The sequence below is a fragment of the Helicoverpa armigera genome, chromosome 1, assembly GCF_030705265.1.
Source record: "Helicoverpa armigera isolate CAAS_96S chromosome 1, ASM3070526v1, whole genome shotgun sequence".
Classification (NCBI taxonomy): domain Eukaryota; kingdom Metazoa; phylum Arthropoda; class Insecta; order Lepidoptera; family Noctuidae; genus Helicoverpa; species Helicoverpa armigera.
In genome coordinates, this window is record NC_087120.1 from 16,683,170 (window position 1) to 16,701,983 (window position 18,814).

At 36.8% G+C, this 18,814-nt stretch overlaps 1 protein-coding gene across 1 annotated transcript in view; it reads right to left on the minus strand.

Annotated features, from left to right (window-relative positions):
- The window catches only part of LOC110372475 (otoferlin), a 117,094-nt gene that overhangs the window by 50,815 nt on the left and 47,465 nt on the right, over window positions 1-18,814 (minus strand). The window lies entirely within an intron of this gene.

The following is an 18,814-nucleotide window of genomic DNA, read 5'->3' on the forward strand; positions in this document are numbered from 1 at the left end:
ACAAAGGCCATTGTACTTTACAAAGAACAGCACAGATTCCGTGCAAAATATAACAGGCATAGACAAAGACGAAGCGAGCAACAAACTAGCGCTCTTGTTATTCGGCGAGCACCTAATCAATTCATATTAGCCTGCACAAGCAACAGTTGGCCCATTTGATACCCGCCGAGGCTACGAGGTCTACCGAATTATCCACGCCTCGCCATTGTGCGCACACAGACTTTACGAGCCTCACGTCACGAGGCCTTCCAGACCTCGTAATAATTAAGCACCCATAACCCAGATTGTAGACTCACCTACCTATTATCTTAAATAAATAAATACACAATTCAATACTAAGGTTTTTTCCTTCATTAGTATAATTCATGAATGTTTATAAAAGTCTTTTGTCGGCTCTTAAATGAGTAAGTTTTCTAAAGAACAATAAAGTCGGGTTGCCTTCAATTTCTTGTTTTTCTAACTTCGATGACCGACAAGTGTTTAGAAAAGAAATGTGAAAATTAATTTTCTTTATTGTTTCGGAAAGGGTTTCGTTTTACCTGTCCTTTGTTTTCGACTAACCCCAATTTGCAAAAACTAACTTCGCGTTTGACGAGAATATTTCAACCTAAAACGCGGATATTACTTCCGAGTATTTTAGATAGTTTTAATTGATAGCTCATCTATCCCAAAATTTCGTTCTACGTATGCAATTGTTAGCTGGAAAAACAAATCCGTATTTTTCTCTGTTCCATTTCACTATTCCGAGAATAAAGCAACAAACATTGATACGAGTATGATTCCGAATAAACAACGAACTAACAAAGGAAAACTTTCAAAAATATACTTCGAAAACTGAACAAAGCAGTTAATAAAAAATACACAATATTCAAGCGGCTGAATAAAAACTGCATGGAAAACTTAATTAGTTATTTACAGGAAAAAATCGAAAATAACTGATAATTTTTTCAAAGTATGAAGCTAATAGAAAAAGCACAAAAAAGTTAATTAACTGTTTACATGATATTCCAATTAGAGATGCAGTAAATGGTAATTAAAATTCGCAGAAATGTACCTGTAAAGAGAAGTTATTAAACGCGATAATTAACTTTCTATCAGTAATTAATACTGTCCGTTTAAATATACACTTAACTCGCACTTTGTAAATTAAAATTAAGACCACTTTTTTGCGAACTTGGTTGGAAGTATTTATATATTGCAATTAAAAATATGATATTACAAACAGCTAGTTTCTCAAACTAATTACAACTGTTTATTCAATTTGCAGTTTTTATCCGAAAATCTCGTTTTGTATAAAAGTATTTCGCGAGAAATCGGGGTTCAATTTAGCGTAAAATGTCCCGTAATAGTCTCACAGCAGAATGGTCACAGTAAGTGATCCACAATTTCCAAAGGAATAAAGATTATTTGAAATCTACAGAAAGAATAAAAAGCCGCCTTGTCATTTTCCCAATGACACGAAGAGCGACTGCCTCCTCAACCCAGTTACATGGGCAACCCAATAAATTGGTACCCTTTGGTAAGACTGGTGGTCAGACTTTCTGGCTTCTGACTACCCGTAACGACAAAGAAGTTCAATGCTGGGACCTACAGTTTAACGTGCCATCCGAAACATAGTTATTGGTGTCCAATATCTACCTACTTAGTGAAAGTACATACAAACTTATAAAAGTTGCATTAGTATTTGCCTACAAACACACACTCTCACACTTGAGAAGTATGTTCTTTATCCAAAAGGCCAAAAGCCATATTGTATTTGTTCTTTTAAAAGGCACATTGACATACGGCAGGCTTTGTGAAAGCAAAACAGAAGTATTTTTTGTAGCTATTGGCTCGACTGTTTGACCGATACTGAGTTTTGATTGACACGACACAACTGTGACGAACAGACGGATCAAAGGAATAAAATGTACTGGTTTGTGGTGAAACAATGTTCTTTGTTCCCGGTATTTACTTTGTACTGTTGAATGTAATGTACCTATGTAAAGAGAGGTGACATAACGACAAAATAAAGCGCTTTAAAAATTCATGTTGTGTTGTAGGGTAAATTGTTTTGAGATGAAATTAAAATCGTACTGAAAAATCCTTTTTTTTTAGCGTGTGGCGTCTTTGACTTTAGAGATAATGATAATTATGCATGAAAATATTTTATTTTCGCATACTTAAATTCTCTTTATTATATTTTATCACGTCAAAACCTTGCCTGCTCTTTAACAAAAGCAGCCTAGAATAATGCCTTTAAATATCCAAATAAAATATACAAATCAGCACATATCTCTATTTGAAGATAGTACTCCGCACCGCTTACGGATAGCTTAGTCTGCGTAAATTGGAACGTACGTCGGCGAGTCTGTTTCTGTTTAATGTACAATTTTCCATCTCGAGTTACGTGATACACGGACGATTCCACTGTGGAAACTGCGCTACTAGAAGTTCTCTGTTTGTTGGTTTGTTTGTTTGTTCATTCGCATGGTTGTGTGCAATTCATTAGCTCTCGTTGCAGTCTGTTTAATGATGGAGAGTTTATTTTACTTTTCTTGCCGCAACTGACGAACGCAGTTGCCTTTTCCACATAAAATAATTTATTTACACGGCGTATAATTTTAGAAAGAAAATGCTACCTTCAGTGAAGGTTTCAGAGCTGCACCTACGTATTATGGTGTTGCATAAATGCTGGGGCGACAATCCCTTCATTAGTATAATTGTAGGCAAAGTCCCATCATAGCGCGTCAGAATCTGAGAAAATGCCAGCTGTTTATCGTTACCTCATAATTTCTTTCACACTTATACGTCATTATAGATAGTCGATAAACACTAGATACTGTTTAGAATGACTTCTGTGACGTGTGACTATAATTTGCTAGTTGACACTAACAATCAGTGACACGTTTTCAGGCACCGCCTTTTCATACTGCGTCGAAGAATAAAGAAAACAAAAGAATTCTGTAATATGCAGCTGTCGATACCCACACGAGGACGAATGAAAGTCACGTCGTGAAAAATGCATATTGTGTGAAAGTCGATATGGTTGAAAAGCATGGTACTTGTGAGATGACAGCAGATAAAAGAGCATGGTAGGTGACAGCATGGGAGGACAAAACGTGATGCGCCGACCACAAATAAAATTAGGCTAAGGGCAGAAAGATGACGACGACGCACTATACATTTGAAATTAATTAAAATATCTGAAAACCCTAAGTCTGTTAGCCCCGTATCTATTTATTATTTGACTATACCTAAGTTTTCATTACACAAATAAATAAAGTATTAAAACTCAAGGCGAAAATTGCGTTACGAAAACAATTTCTAAGTGGGTGCATCAAAATACTCCTTCGTAAATACAGCCTACCTACATGTCTAGCGTGTTCATCAAAAAACAGCTTCTTAAAACCTTGCAAAGGCGTATTCTCATTAGTTCGCTAAAAATAATTATGTAAAGGGATTTCTTGAGTTAAAATCGAGTTTCTTGAGATGTCGGCGTAATGGGTAAAATACCTTGCTGGGTATGGTAACGACGTTGTAATGGCGCGGGAAGCTGTCTAAATATAACCTGTAACAATGGTTTTCTTAGGGGAAATATCTTCAGGCGTTTTCATTTAGATCGTGTAGCTTTCGTGTTTATGCTAAACTTGCTATATTAGAGGTATATCAGTGGGTATCGTGTGGGCCTGTAGATAGAATAAATTTTATTTTTGGACTGATAAGAATAAAACTCCAATACAAGAGAGTTAAAGTATTGTATTTATCAATATTTCAATACCCATATTCTTTGCAAAATAAACGATTTGATTGTAATGTTTGATTTTGAAAGTCCGCCCGTGTGTCCGTGTACGCTTTCATGTAAAAAACTACTCAACCGATCATCATGAAATACATACCTACATATTTTTGGTGGTACTAGAATGAACATAGGATACTTTTTATGTAAATCATAAATTCGTCTTTTTTGTAGACGTAGCGAAACTCGTCTAGTTTTGCTAAAGGCATTACACACGACTTTAATGCAATCAAAAATGGCCACAGCGTCAGTTATTTACATTAATTCCAAAGGACGACGTTCCATGCAGTAAAAAGCACGTTAAAACGAATAACTAAGGTAAATGTTTAATTTTCTCATCCACTTCAACTCACAAACTGCTTTGAAAATTAGTTACTAACCCTGTAAAATCTAACTCGCCCGGCAAATAAATATTTGCTTGAAACTTTAATGAAAACTATGAATTTTGTTATGTTAACTATTGGGTAGAAGATTTGTCTCTGATTTACGGGAAAAACTGATTGATATAATATCCTAACAAACAAAAGTGATATATATTTTCGTCTGATTAGTCATATTTTTATAAGTATTTTTAAATACATGGTTTAATGTCAAAGTATTTTTTTTATTTCATATATCTCTAAGCACTTTGCTCTATGGCCTATGCTTTTTACCTAAGTTGTAGGTAAAACCGCGTGTAACAGTTAGTCTACTATAAAAGAAGAACATTTAGGTGCCTCGAAATAAGAATCAAACGGTGTTCGCATCAATAGCAGCCGCCGGCTTCGCCCGGGGCCGGCTTTAACAAGCCATTGTCGACTACAAGACAATTCATTAAGTTCTCTTTTGTGCAACTACTCAATAACTTTAAGGCTTATACCCGCAGACTGCAAACTTTTAGTCGGCCGACAGTTTGTTTGGGCTTTTAAGTTAGTATCAAGATGAATTGTGATATGCACATCACCTCATCATCATCATCTCCAGAGCCTGTTCCCAACTATGTTGGGGTCGGCTTCCAGTCTAACAGGATACAGCTGAGTACCAGTGTTTTTACTAGAAGCGACTGCTTATCTGACCTTCTCAACCCAGTTACCCGGGCAACCCAATACCCCTTAGTAAGACAGGTTGTCAGACTTACTGACTTCTGACTACCAGTGCGCACATATCAACGATCAGGTAATTTTCAGACGGTCTAAAAACTTTGATTAGCATCAAGATTTTATTTAAAAAAACAATCAACTGTCAGCCGACTATTTAGTGTCCAGTCTGTAGGTACTTTAAGGCTTACTGGATTGTACTCTTTGTCGGCATTGTGGAAGCTCTGATTGGTGCTCAGTATTCTTTGTACTTCGCTTTTTAGTGTCTGTTCAGCTGGATTTGTTCCGTAGAATGAAGCAATCGACTAGGTGAGAGATTGTGATGCAACCTTTTCGATATGTGAAGGTTTTCATTTTCAAAAATATTAAGTGTTGATAGCCACACCTATTGTCAGGTATTTCCCTGGCTGCAGTTGAGTAGCTAGCAGTATTTACATGCCTATCAGATTCAACCTTAGCTACCTACCAATATTATGTAAAATTATTAAACATACAAGCGAAATACAAATGAGCTAATATTTTGTCTGTGAAAACCCGGGTTGTAGATGTAGATTGAAAACTGTGTAACTGTACTCATAGTTCAAGAAATTAAGTTAGCATGCTAATAGTTTTATCAAAAAAGCTATTAAAATTCAAAATAATATTAAAATTCCGTTTCACAGTTTTTCGTCGGTGAAATTTCAACGTTCATGTCAATTATGGCCGTAGGGTTTTGTGTACAAACACGGAACGAATAGAAATTATATTGTGGACAATATTTTCCATTGTGATTATAGCATACCAGTAGTTATTTACAATATTGTAAGCCTAATACATTGTTACGAGGGCATAGCAGCTGTAATTTTCGTTAGTTTGTATTAGACTATCTATAGGTTTGATATCAGGAGTGTGTGATTTGTAAGTAATTAGCAGGTATGTTTTTACATGGGTATAAAAATCAGTGGACAATCATAAATGGATATAGGTAAATCATAGGTCAGTCATAGCAAGCAAGGACGATTTTATGACTTTTAATACTAGACAAGCGATTAAATAGATATTTGAACCTTTGGTCTGTGATAGATATACCTATCTAATGATATCATGACATATGCTATGTAATAACTATATTACTAATACGAAAATAAGTTAGCCTTCAGGTTTCTTACGTTTAACCGCGTTACCAATTGAGATAGTATTTACCTAGTAAAGTTAGTTGAAACCAGACAAAAGCGAGCGAAACTAAGAACACAGCTCGTCCTATTCAAACCCTTCGTCATCAAAACAATGTCAAAGTTTTGTCCAAAATAAACAGTACAAAAATAAACTACGTTTATTCATTAATATTAAAAAAAAATACGTACTTCAGTGACTTGGGCAAATATTTACGTGTATCGATGTAAGCCGTGGGCAGGCTACGTTATTTTCCTCGGGGAACGAAACGAACAACAAACGGCAAAAAATCGTACACATAAACATTATTTTTATTTCGACCGTACGATAATTCGTGGAACTGAAATCCTAATCGTAAATCGTAAGTTGAAAATTCGAATGAAATTCGAATTGTGAATCGAGAATCGAGATATGTGGATCGATAACTTGCGGGTGAGGAAGCGAAAAGAAGTTCTTGTGATGTCACCGTATTGTACTAACTTCAAAAGAAGGAAAGATAGTTCTGATGCCATAAGGAGGGTCAGATGCCCTTATAGGAAAAGGAACACACAGTAGGCGAGATCAGTTACTAGAACAAACGAAGCATCCGGGATCCTTGTCAAATCAAAACCAATCTGTCAAAACTTGGGCTTGACCCGGTTCTGTAAAGATTTGTGTTAAATTACACTACATGTTTGCGTTTGCAAACATTTTATGTACCTTCGCCTGAATGATATTATTAATATTTTTTTTCATATCGTAAAGCATTCTGTATGCACCTCATCCTCCGAGCCCTTTTCCCAATCATGTTGGGGTCGGCTTCCAGTCTAACCGGATTCAGCTGAGTACCAGTGCTTTACAAGAAGCGACTGCCTATCTGACCTCCTCAACCCAGTTACCCGGGCAACCCGATACCCCTTCGTTAGACTGGTGTCAGACTTACTGGCTTAACTTAACTCTTTCAATCAGATGTAGCTGCTAAATCACTTTGAGTGACAAAGGCAGATAAACGATAGAATATATATGTACTTATATTCTAACAGGTAACATAGCACCGACTATATATATGTTATGGACCATGTGATTAATTCGGGCATTATTTATAATGCCCGAGCATTATGAATAATGTCTAGCTTTATCGGGCCATGTGATTAATAACTATCTTAACTTCATTATTTATCACATTGCACGGGCATTATTATATTGCTACATGACAGTTGGGCAATTTGATAATAAAGCTATATTTTATGCGGTGCGAGGGTGGCAGTTGTTCTAATAAATAAATTCTGTTACTTGCTACATATTTTATGATTATTGTTTCGAAAATTGTATGTTCTTTTTTAATGGGAAATTATAAGTTTAACCACAAAATTATTTATTCGACAATTGTCATCTAATTTACTTACTCGGCATCGTTTTTCTTGATCTCATTTTTCTTGGCTCGTTTTTTTATGGTAGAATTTAATTTGGATTCAAAACATGTATTAAAAATTGAAGTCAGTGACGAAAACGAATCGCTGCAAACCCGACTCCACGTAGTCTTGTCTGCCCTACCCCTAGAGTGCAATTCAAAACCGCGTAGGCGCGGAGGGTCAAGGCGGCCTGCGAGCTGAGGCGCAGGTAGTTTTAACGCTTGCCGCCGCCGCTGAGGCTGGCCGGCTCCGAGCCGGCCAGCAAGCCGAAGCTGCGGTGGTGAGCGTGAAAACCATCTGCGACGATAAGCTCGCATGGGACCGCCGGAGCCCCGCAGCGCCGGAGCCGTGACAGAAGCCATGCTTGCTGCATGTTGCATTCTTAATTCCATGCTGGCTGATTATAATCACTTAAATAATTATTTAAGTGGTTTAATATTTAGTTTAAGTTAAATGTCAATCACAATTTAAAAAAATGAAATTAAATATGTTTATATTACTTTGCCCAAAAGGTCACGGGCAATATGTATAGTGCCCGGTCATTTGATTATTTGAATAAATATTATCAAATTGCACTCTCATATTGGGCATTTTTCATAATGACCGGGCATTATGTATACTGCCCAATTTATCACTTGGTCCATAACATATAGATGTCAATTAAATTGTCGCACTCGTGTAGCCCTGTAGGTAACAAGCAAACTAGCAATATACGCACGAGGTGTGAGCCGGCACGTCTCGCTGCAACCCACACGTGTCCTGAGCTAATCATTGCTATCTATATCGAATATCGTTACTATTGGAAACACCTAAAAGGTTACCTACAGCAACTTTTTATTACACAGTAAATTTTGTTCAATATTATAAGTTCATTTCAAGAAATTAGTTCCGCTTGGTTACACTACAGAAGAATTTTCCTGCAACCATACAAAATTGATGAATGGAGAAGTCTGTGAGGAAAGTGGACAGGTTTAAGATAAAGAATTATACAAAAATGTCTAAGAATTTGACCCGGCAGAAAAAAATGTTCATATGTGCATGCTTGCTTGTACGACACACGGATGGATCCTTTTGGCAAGGCTTTCAGATTTCAGCTTCAGAAGAATATTCTAATTATTTTTTATGTATATGGCTACTGTATTGCATTTGTTATAGATACAATGCAAACTTACTTTTATTTACAAAAGAAAACTCACGTAAGCAGGTATATCCTTTTACATTTATTACTGTTAAATAACTTTACGGTACCTACCACGGTAATTAAGTAAGTTTTAAACCCGATATAAGTACAACCACACTTTGTTTCGTGTTCACGAGTAATCACCACTTTTAATTCACTATACGGAAACACGCACATCATTGTATTTCACCTACATCACTGTGTTGCGAAAATACCATGAAATTACGTTCAAATACTGACACGGTGACGCATCGTGTCAGACTGTGCTCGAGCTGAAAGAGTTCGGATTTGTACAATCTTTCCGAAATTAATTTAGCTTATTTGTGAAGGGTGGGAGTTACAAAAAGGGCTGAGTTGTAAGATAAATGGCTTGCTTTCAAGGTGTAAGCATTTGTAATACATTATGTCTACGTACAACGTACTTATATGGTTTACAGGCAATGTTTGTTCAAAATTTCCGCATAGGTATTGTGTATATGGATGGTTGTTGGTTTAGCAAAAACAAATATATATGCCTATTGATCCACCACATTGCTTGTTTTGTAATGAAAATTAAATAGTTAGTATTATTTGATTAACTAATTTCACAGTTGGAATTGGTTTGAATTGATAACATAATTTCGACTGTTATGTGTTTTTATTGTGTGTTGTATGTGTTTTAGAGATAAAATATTTAATAGTTTCCCGAGTCTACCCTAGTCTACTACACGCATCCCTTAATAATAGTCTTGCTTTCGTCGATAGATGAACTGTCTTACACTTAAAGAATTTGTTAAAAAGTCCAGTGATTCGAGATTGGCGCGTTCAAAATGACAAACTCATTGGTTGACAAATGACAAACAATGCCAGGCTCTTAGTCCTGATATCGATGCTATAGGCAAATTGGTCAACAAAGTCCTACGAGGCGTGCCTGATCCCCTGAATATTCAACCTTTATTTACTCTACTGTAGCCCAATAAACACTACACTCTGTTTTCCGTGCAAAACATTTTTTGCATCAGTTTTTTCATTTTACATCCATAGTTTTAATCCTTGTTTTCCAAATACATTTCGCATTATATTTAAAGCTGATACAAGCTTTTAGTAGAACTGTAAATAAAATTACCGCGAACTGAAATAGTTAGTTTTATGAAAATATTTAGTTGAAGAGTTACGAGTAAAAAGTACTTATAGATGCTGAAAAACTGAAAATGTCGGAACGTCGAACAGGACTCGCTCGAAATGAATTCCGTGTCGACATTAAAAAGTGATGGAAAAAAACTTCTTAACACTTGAAGCGAATGTTTTTATTTGTTTTTGAGCGTCGACTAAAGAATGCAGAATACTTTTCAGTATTTGCTTTATTTAGACCATTGTTGCTGGCATTATAATCAAATGATAAACTGTTTGATATTATTTAACATCACAGACGACATAAAGTCACATACTTATTTTATTGATTGACCTCGAATGTGTTATCATTAAGACTTGTTGGTATTCGAATCTTTCCTTATATTGAAAGTTAGTTTGTTAAAATTAAGATAGGATAAGATGTTTAGATAGGATTTTGAACAGTTAAAATTTTCACAAATGATGTAATAGTTGCCGCTATAGCAACAAATACTGGAAACTAGAATACCTTAGGTATGGCAGTGAACGTGTTTTTTTTTTCGTTTTATAGAAAAATGGTACCGAAACCTTAGTGTGAAAGTCCGTAACACACTTGGCCGGTTTTTTTTTCAAAATCTGGTTGGAAAGCACAAAAAAACAGTGACAAATATTAAGAAGAGGTGACACCATTTTTCAGTCCGAACAATAATCACAAATAACAAAGAGACTGATTAAGCTTCAGCTATGTGAATAGCACTCCGCGCAGTCGGTAGTCTTGCTCCATTACTTTATATTAATATTTGCTCTCGCAAGATTAGCGAGGGGACGCGGCAAATTATTCTAATTAAGCGTACCTTTTTGTAATGTTAAGGTGTTTGCAGTCGGACTTAATTTTAGAATTCTGGCTGTAATACTTTTGTTTTTTACGTTTTCTTATTCGACTGAAATAGCGATCTTATTTTGACGCTGATTATACAATATTTTTAGGGTTTATATTTGTAGATGTAACTGTATTAGGTTTCTTTCCTTATTTAGGTTTTATACTTAAAGTCGTGAGTTATGTAAAGCAAGAACAATTACATAACTTAACAAGATAAAACATAATCTTTCCTTTAGATGTAAAGCCTCGGACAAAACACACCACATTACAATATAAATATATAATCATGTATTCACACCTGAAACACTGAAGTAATAACAATGAAGTCATATACGGACATGCATACTGCAAACTTTTAGTCGGCCGACAATCTGTTGAGGCTCATACCATCAGTATGAAGATGAATGGTAAAACGCACATGAAACCGATCAGTCATTTGGCCAGTAATTCCAGACTGAAATCTTTGTTTGAATTCACGCTTTCTTTAAAATAAATTGCCTTTTTTTTTGCTTCGGCTGAGGAAAATGCCTGACGCATACACACACCGCCCGGGGAGCCGGTGAGGTTATGTGGGGCTTGCACCCACTAAAAACCTCAAATTTTGTGCCATCTTCTGCCTTTTAGAGAGGGGCCACGAGGACCAAAGACGACTCGTCCATACCACGTTGAATACACCGGTTCTCGTCCGATCACCAAAATAAATTGCCTACCATCGAGCCAACTGTTGCCCGACTGTTTAGTCCGTAGTTTGCATACGCTAACTTGAACTACTAAAACTTAAACTTTATTATAATTAGACCTCCACTTGTTTCCATTTATAAGAGGTGCACGGAAATGCTCTTACTGTTAAAAGGTGTGTTTATTCGATATGCTAAAAACTATGCAGGTATGCATATGCAAGTATGCATGGAAGCAAATGTGCAAAGTTGTGAAGTTAAAATGGCATCAAAAGTGCTCCAATTTGCTTCGAAACGCAAGTGACAGAATGTCGATGGAGACGATATGTTAAGTTATTTTTAACTTATGTATTCTTACATATACTTAACTTATGGTATGTTTGTTTTTGTTTTTTCGTGGTTTTATGATCTATACAATCGATTCAATTATTTTGATCTCTTTAATTTTAATCATGACTTAAAAGGTTCTATGTGAAACAGTATCACATATAGAAAACAAACAAATTATTCTATTAATTAAAATCCTCTTAATTATATAAATAACGAGAACGTGGTAATACCTATTACCACGTTTTTAATACATATTACACAAAGTTTTTCGAAGCTTACACTGTAATGTCATGAAAACAGCCGCTTCAGGCGTTATTGGTGGAACAATAAACTAACACTTGGCCCCCAGCCAACTGCCAGGCCATACACTTCAGGCGCGCAACAAGTAACCCATTGAAATACAGCGCCTGAAACTGTTCGTGGAAACTTTCAGTTTAAAAATATGTTCAGGCTTTAAAATTAATTGAATACTAGACTCTTCTGTCTGGGGTTTTAAGCCTTTATTGTAGATGGGAAATTATCAAATGATCTCTATCGTAATACGTGTAAGGCTTTCATTCTTCTGATGCCTTTTATGTACCAGGGCCGCGGTCACTCTTTCGAACAATCCCGACAGAGCACTTTAGCACCAACAATTAATTTAAAACAACTGACATTATCGAACACCGCAAATTCAAAATGTCAAGGTTTTATCCACTTTAAATCATAAAACCATCATGTAGGTGCTGACAAATCAATTAATTGATCCGTATGTATACATCCAATATGGCTGCGTTGGTCAGCCATCGAAGTTAAAACAACGTTGAAAGCTGTGATATGTTTAATTGAAATTCCATTAGCAAATGCCAGACATTATAATTAAGCACGGTAGTTAAATTCTGGGGTGTTCATTATACAGAACAATGTTATTTAGTGGCGCAACATTTTTGGAATTATAACCTATTTCGTGTTTGTGGTTTTGAACTGTTTAGTTGTTGTTTATGAAGTAAAATGTTTATGCGTAATTTGAGTTTTAGTTGGATTTCTGAAACGTAACATGTTGTTCAAAGCATTTTTATTTTCTGTGAGATTACTTTTGTCGAAGTGTGCACCGCCTTGTCCTCGTAGCGGCAATGATTCAAGCCATGGTTCTGCACTCATGCTAGAGAAGGAGGGCGGCCGACCGACTGAGAGTTGTCCAACGCTCAGCCCAGCCGCCGTGGTGGGCATAGAAGACATCACGGGCGCCGGCTGTCGGGATGGGATGAGCGTGGTTCTGCGGGTGGCTCAACGACTTTCCATCTCTTAGGAGATGACAGGCCCGTTTCCGCGGCGCGTGTGATTATATCACTATAGTGACACAAAAATATCATGATACTAACATGTTTTCTTATAATCAAATAAAATTCCCATTTATTCGACACAAGAATAACACCTGAATTAGAAATTACACGAAACAATTTGTTTCAACGAGCGCGACTTTTGAATACTGCAAAAGGAATTAATTAAGCATGAAATGACTGGATCCTACGGGATCCAAGGTCATTAGGTTTGTTGTTGCTGAACATAGCACAATATTGTTCCAGAATTTTCGGGCTGTTTCTAAAGGGGTAATATGTCGGTGTTGCCTGGGATGGCGACGTCACGGGAGATATACAGGCTGAATTGTTCAAAGCTTTGTGCAATAAACTTTGCTGTCTGTTTAGGTTAAAAATTATTTGCACAGTAGTTTTTGCATAGGTATGTCTTTATGTCTGACATAAATTAGATGTACACCTACGTATCGTTTAAACTTTGCTGCACACCAATTTTTAATGGCAAATATTCCTATATTTAATGCTCCAATGATAAAATTGTGCCTTACATTCCTCCTTGTTTTGAGTCATAAGATAGCAAATACCATACAGATATGCAAACACATACATATGTAATCTATGATGGTCGTTCTCCAGAGTGGTGAAACTTTTGAAGTGAACACACTTATGTTAGCGATTTCAACTTTGAATGCACTCACATTTGCTTGAACAAGTTTCGATTCGACTTATCAAACACTTGGAGAAACAAGTGGCAAGGGAAAATAGAATAAATACGCCAATAATGTTCTATACTAATATTGTAAAGAGTAAAAGTATTTTTGTTTGTTTGTAATGTATAAACTCAAAATAGACTGTACCGATATAAAAAAAATCTTTCACTGTTGGAAAGCTACACTCTTTCCCAGTAACATAGCCTATATTTCATCCCTATTCGGCCAATAGGTATACCCGCAGGACAAGGGCTAAATCGCTGGAAGACGGCTACTTACTTAGTGTAAAATAATCTAAGACTCCATGTTAACTGAAAAATCAATACCTACGTAACTTTAGTACATACTTGTAGTGTTTTGTTTATATTGCTCAGTAGGTCACATAGCAAAACAATTCAAAGTGATTAAAACCACCCCACTCGCACTATTTAAATAGAACCTAACCTCTTCGTATCTAGAACTGACGAGAAAGGTCAGGTTCCATTCAGTTAGTAAACATAGTTATTTACTTCAAAGAGCTCGGAGTCCGAGTTTATTCACCAACGGGACATCTGCAGATTCTGAATTAATTATATAATTTACTCCAGCTGCTATCTATGCATATTTCTCAGAGCAAGTTATGTTATTTACATTTGAAAGGTTAATGATGAAGAATAATTAATTTTTTGTAGCAAAATTTTCCGTAGCTTTTCCAGCTATGTTAGTCTGACCAGATACAGCTATACCAGAGTTTACAAGAAGCGACTGCCTACCTCATCAACGAAGTTACCCGGGCAACCCGAAAGCCCAAGGCAAGACTGGTTGTCAGACTTTCTGTCTTCCGACACCCGTAACATCTGTCTAAGATGTTCAAATGACTTATTTTGAATGAGTTTATAGTGCTTTTCGAAACCCGAACGAAGTCGTTAGGACAAGATGGCCACCCATCCACGGACCGACCGCTTCAAGCGTTGCTTAACATTGTGGTCTGCGCGTTCGACTTAGCTACGAGAGCTTTAATGGAATATGTTATCTGATATTTACAGGTATATTGTTAGAACTAAATGGGCCGAAACAAACCAGCGTTACTGGACGCCACAAACTATAGCAGGCATATATTTTAATGAATGTATGGGAATGGGCACAGTACGGTTTGTTCCCAACGCGGTCATTTAGTTACGTGCCACGTTCTGCAACGCTGCTGGCGATGCTGTGAACAAATAACTCCCTGGAGCGCTGACTGAACAGGTCAATTTTATTTTCATTACAGAGAAAAATATTAAAAACCTAAAACTAATATATCAACTAATACAAGTGAATCTCCGTCGTGAGCTGCCCGTGACTATAGTGGCTCTAACAGCGTGCTATATGGGAGAATTAGTCATCCTTGGTAATTTTATAAATGCAAAAGTTAGGTCTTTAGTCTGTCAAAACTACTGAGCCGGCTAAATATTTGCTACACTTTTTAAATTTTTATCCGATTACAGGAAAAGTTATCTTTGGTATGCAGCCGGGAACCGCAATATTAGCAGGTATTATAATTCTAGAGACATGCTGAATATGAGCCCATAATAACCAACCTTCACCTTTACCTATGTGGTAACTAGGTAAATAGAAGGTGTTACTATTCTTGGCAAACTCAGGAAATCGTTACAAACAGGATACTGATCGTCACACGCTAGTTCATCTATCGATTACTAATAATAGACACAATATGCCCTTTACCTATTTCCCAACCGTTACGGTATGGTCAGAATAGATTAAGGGTAGCCACAAACTATGGACCATCATCTCCAGAGCCTTTTTTTCCAACTATGTTGGGATCGGCTTCCAGTCTAACCGGATGCAGCTGAGTAGGTACTAGTGTTTTACATGAAGCGACTGCCTATCTGACCTCCCCCCAATACCCCATCAAGACTGGTTAACAGACTTACTGGCTTTTGACTACCCGACACGACTGCCAAAGACGTCTGGCCGCAAAACGAATGTCACCAATGGTTATCGCCCGAGTAACTGGGTTGAGTAGGTCAGATAAGCAGTCGCTCCTTGTAAAGCACTGATACTCAGTTGCATCCAGTAAGACTGGAAGTCGACCCCAACATAGTTAGGAAAAGGCTAGGCAGATGATGATTTCAGAAGCCATTGAAGCTATTTAAGCCTTAATGATCAAATGCAATCAACCTCAGATTAAACGGAATTAGTTTTGGTGTTATATCTACATGTGTCAACATGGAACTTAGTTAAGGAAAGCAATTATGCCTAGAATATTGCCAATACATATAGAGGCTAAGATGCAATTTGTCAACGAATTTATATGGAGATTTGTACATATAAAGCAGATCCTAGTTGAATGATTCCGTTCGTGGTATCCATTGGAATTTTTCATCCTGAAGAGTTTTTGTTTCTGTGGTTTAAAATGCTTATCTCAAAAACGCAATCGTTTTTCAGACCAATGTCTGATATGACTGGATATTAAGAATTACATCACTTTTGGATAGCTCGTCTCAGTCTCTTCTTCATCAAATTATGTTTTGAAAAAATAAGCAGAAAAACGTAGGGAGTGGGATGGTACTTAACTTTTGTCTAACTTTCAAAAAGCGCAAAGACTTTTCTTTGCTTCTAATTATGTTTACAAAGTTCTTATTGTATATGGCTTCACTCATTACTTACCTACGTGAAATGAGTTATCAAGTCCACGGAATGAAGCTACCATCCATTCAACGTGCCTTCCAAAACAAGGAGGAATTCTATAATGATGAGATGGTCACCCATACACTGACTGATCGCACCAAGTGAAGCTTCATCTTATTACTATCCACACACTATTAACATGTATCAATAACCTAACTAATAGCATTACCTAGGCCACGTATGTATATAGAGTGTGAATCAATTTGCCGTGATCATAGACATAATCTGGCATCGCATGGCACTGACAGTTTCTGAGGTGTGTACTATTAACAACATGGAGAACAAAATGACTAGCGGAGATGCCATAACGGAAAATCTAAGAAAGTAGCGCACCAAATGTGGGTTAGCAGGGGACGAGGAACGTTACTGTCTTCGCCTTTACACACCCTCTGTGGACCCGTTTGTTATACCAAAAATTCTTCACAGATGTATAATCATCGGCAAGGATATTGAGCCCTGACCTTCACCTGCGCAGAAGTGATTTATTGGTTTATTGCCTTAAGTGTACAGTGCGCAAAGCGATCCCCACTCTTCCGCCGAGAGCTCATTATCCGTGCCGATAACTAAGTATATCAAAGAACACAAACGCTTCGTTATTTCATTCGTAACTGATTATTTTAGTCATGCAACCCGTCGTTGACAGATGTCTCATTATTACCCAAACTACAAGTATGCCTCATAAGTGATTGTTTTGGTCATGTCCACCGTATGTACTTGACCTAGAAGAAGGCGTCCGACCTACCTGCATTATGGCATCTCCGCTCATCTATCCTTACTCCGGGATCATGCACTAAGCCTAACTACGCTTTGCACGTTAGCTGATAACCAGGCTTTGTCATGTTCAGCAATCGAGGTGACATATATAGGATGCTCTCTAATAATACCTCTGTAATAACGTGATCATTGGAAATAGATTATTGCCACAAATTCCTGTACTGCGGAATTGCATTGTGTTCGCTTAGCTGCACATTGCAAACTTTTAGTAGACTATTGTTTGAACGGGCTCATTAATTAGTGCGGTCAATATAACAATCAGGTACGGCTGGTATCAAAACGTCTAAAAGTTTCTCCTATCTCCTATTATTGTTATATGCGATGTCTGAATTAAATTTTCTAGATATACTAACAACCGGATACATTACGGTAAGCAACAAAGAATTCAGAATTGAGAAAGTTTGATAAGATTCACGATTTCTTTCAAAAATGAACTGTTTGCCAAATAAAGCCCTAGTTTACTCAGTCCGTCTAGGTATATATTGTAGAGAACTGTCCCTCACATTAGAATTTCCACTCCACTTCCTCCAATACTTCATTCAGCATTGTATGATTTAGATTAACAGCCTTCTGCGATACAATGCACCAGGTCTAGTAAAAGCCATACCCATCGGTTTGTAAGAACGCACGGGGGTAGAATTGTGTTGTAGGGGAGTTTGTTCCATCATTCAAATCAAATCATTTATTTCATTTAGGCCTTTACAAGCACTTATGTACGTCAAAAATTATAAATAAGGTTGGTTCTAGTTGCCCATTCCAAAAGTAGCTTCCTATGGAGAAGAACGGGCAAGAAACTCCATTTCTTTTTCTAAGTGGTGAAATAAAGGCGTTTTAGGGGCTGTCTTTTGTTAACTTAACCTTAAAAAAAGTGTGGATTTTCTGCCATATTCAAAGAAATAAATGACTTTTGATTTGAGCAGTGAGTAGTAGAAGACTATTAGAGTTTTCATCCAATGCAACCTCTATTAAGTACAATGCGAATGTGGCCATTTGCAGAGCTAAGCCATTGTTATACCCTGGTCTAGATAATAAACCGTCTAGTCTATGGTAGGGGATTACAGCCTTCTAAAGGGTTTATGGTTTATTGGTACTCACGTTAGTGATTGTTAATTGATAATGTTCACTGTTTTGTGGTTATGTAGATCAATGGCCGTTCCCAATATGCAATCTAACTGTGGTTTTGATTACTTTGATTACTAGAGATAGAATTTTGAAATTAGCCTCTTATCCCTAAATGTGTGGTGGGGTGTTCTGGACCGCCACACAAGTAATGTCAACCCCTATCTCTTGTAATCAAAACATCAGATTAATTATTGGGAACGGCAAGTAACTTTTGAAATTTATATTGTAGTGCATTATGAAATTATTGATAGGTACTAAAACGAGTACGTAAATAAAGTTTGGAAAATATTTTGCTAATACTAAATAAAGTTTAACTTGCAGAAATAAAAATAGTTATAGGTATAGCTTATTGCTTTTTCCAAACACTAATAATATCAGGAGACCTGTAAAAATATTATTTAGTTCGTAAGTTCTTTCTGCAATTTACAGTGGTCGTAGAAGAAAGCGTATTAAATTACTAGCTGCTTTCCTACGGTTTCACCCGCGTCCCGGGGTAACTTCCAGTATTTCCGAAAACGTGTAATATAGCCCATGTACTTACATACTTCTAGAATAGTGTAGCTTCCCAACAGTCAAGTAAATGTTAGTTTCGGTGCATTTATTTTCAAATGCCTGAGACAAGGGGAACACCATTTTTGTGGGTTCATTTCTCATTTCACATTCACTCTATTATTAAACAACTATTTACCT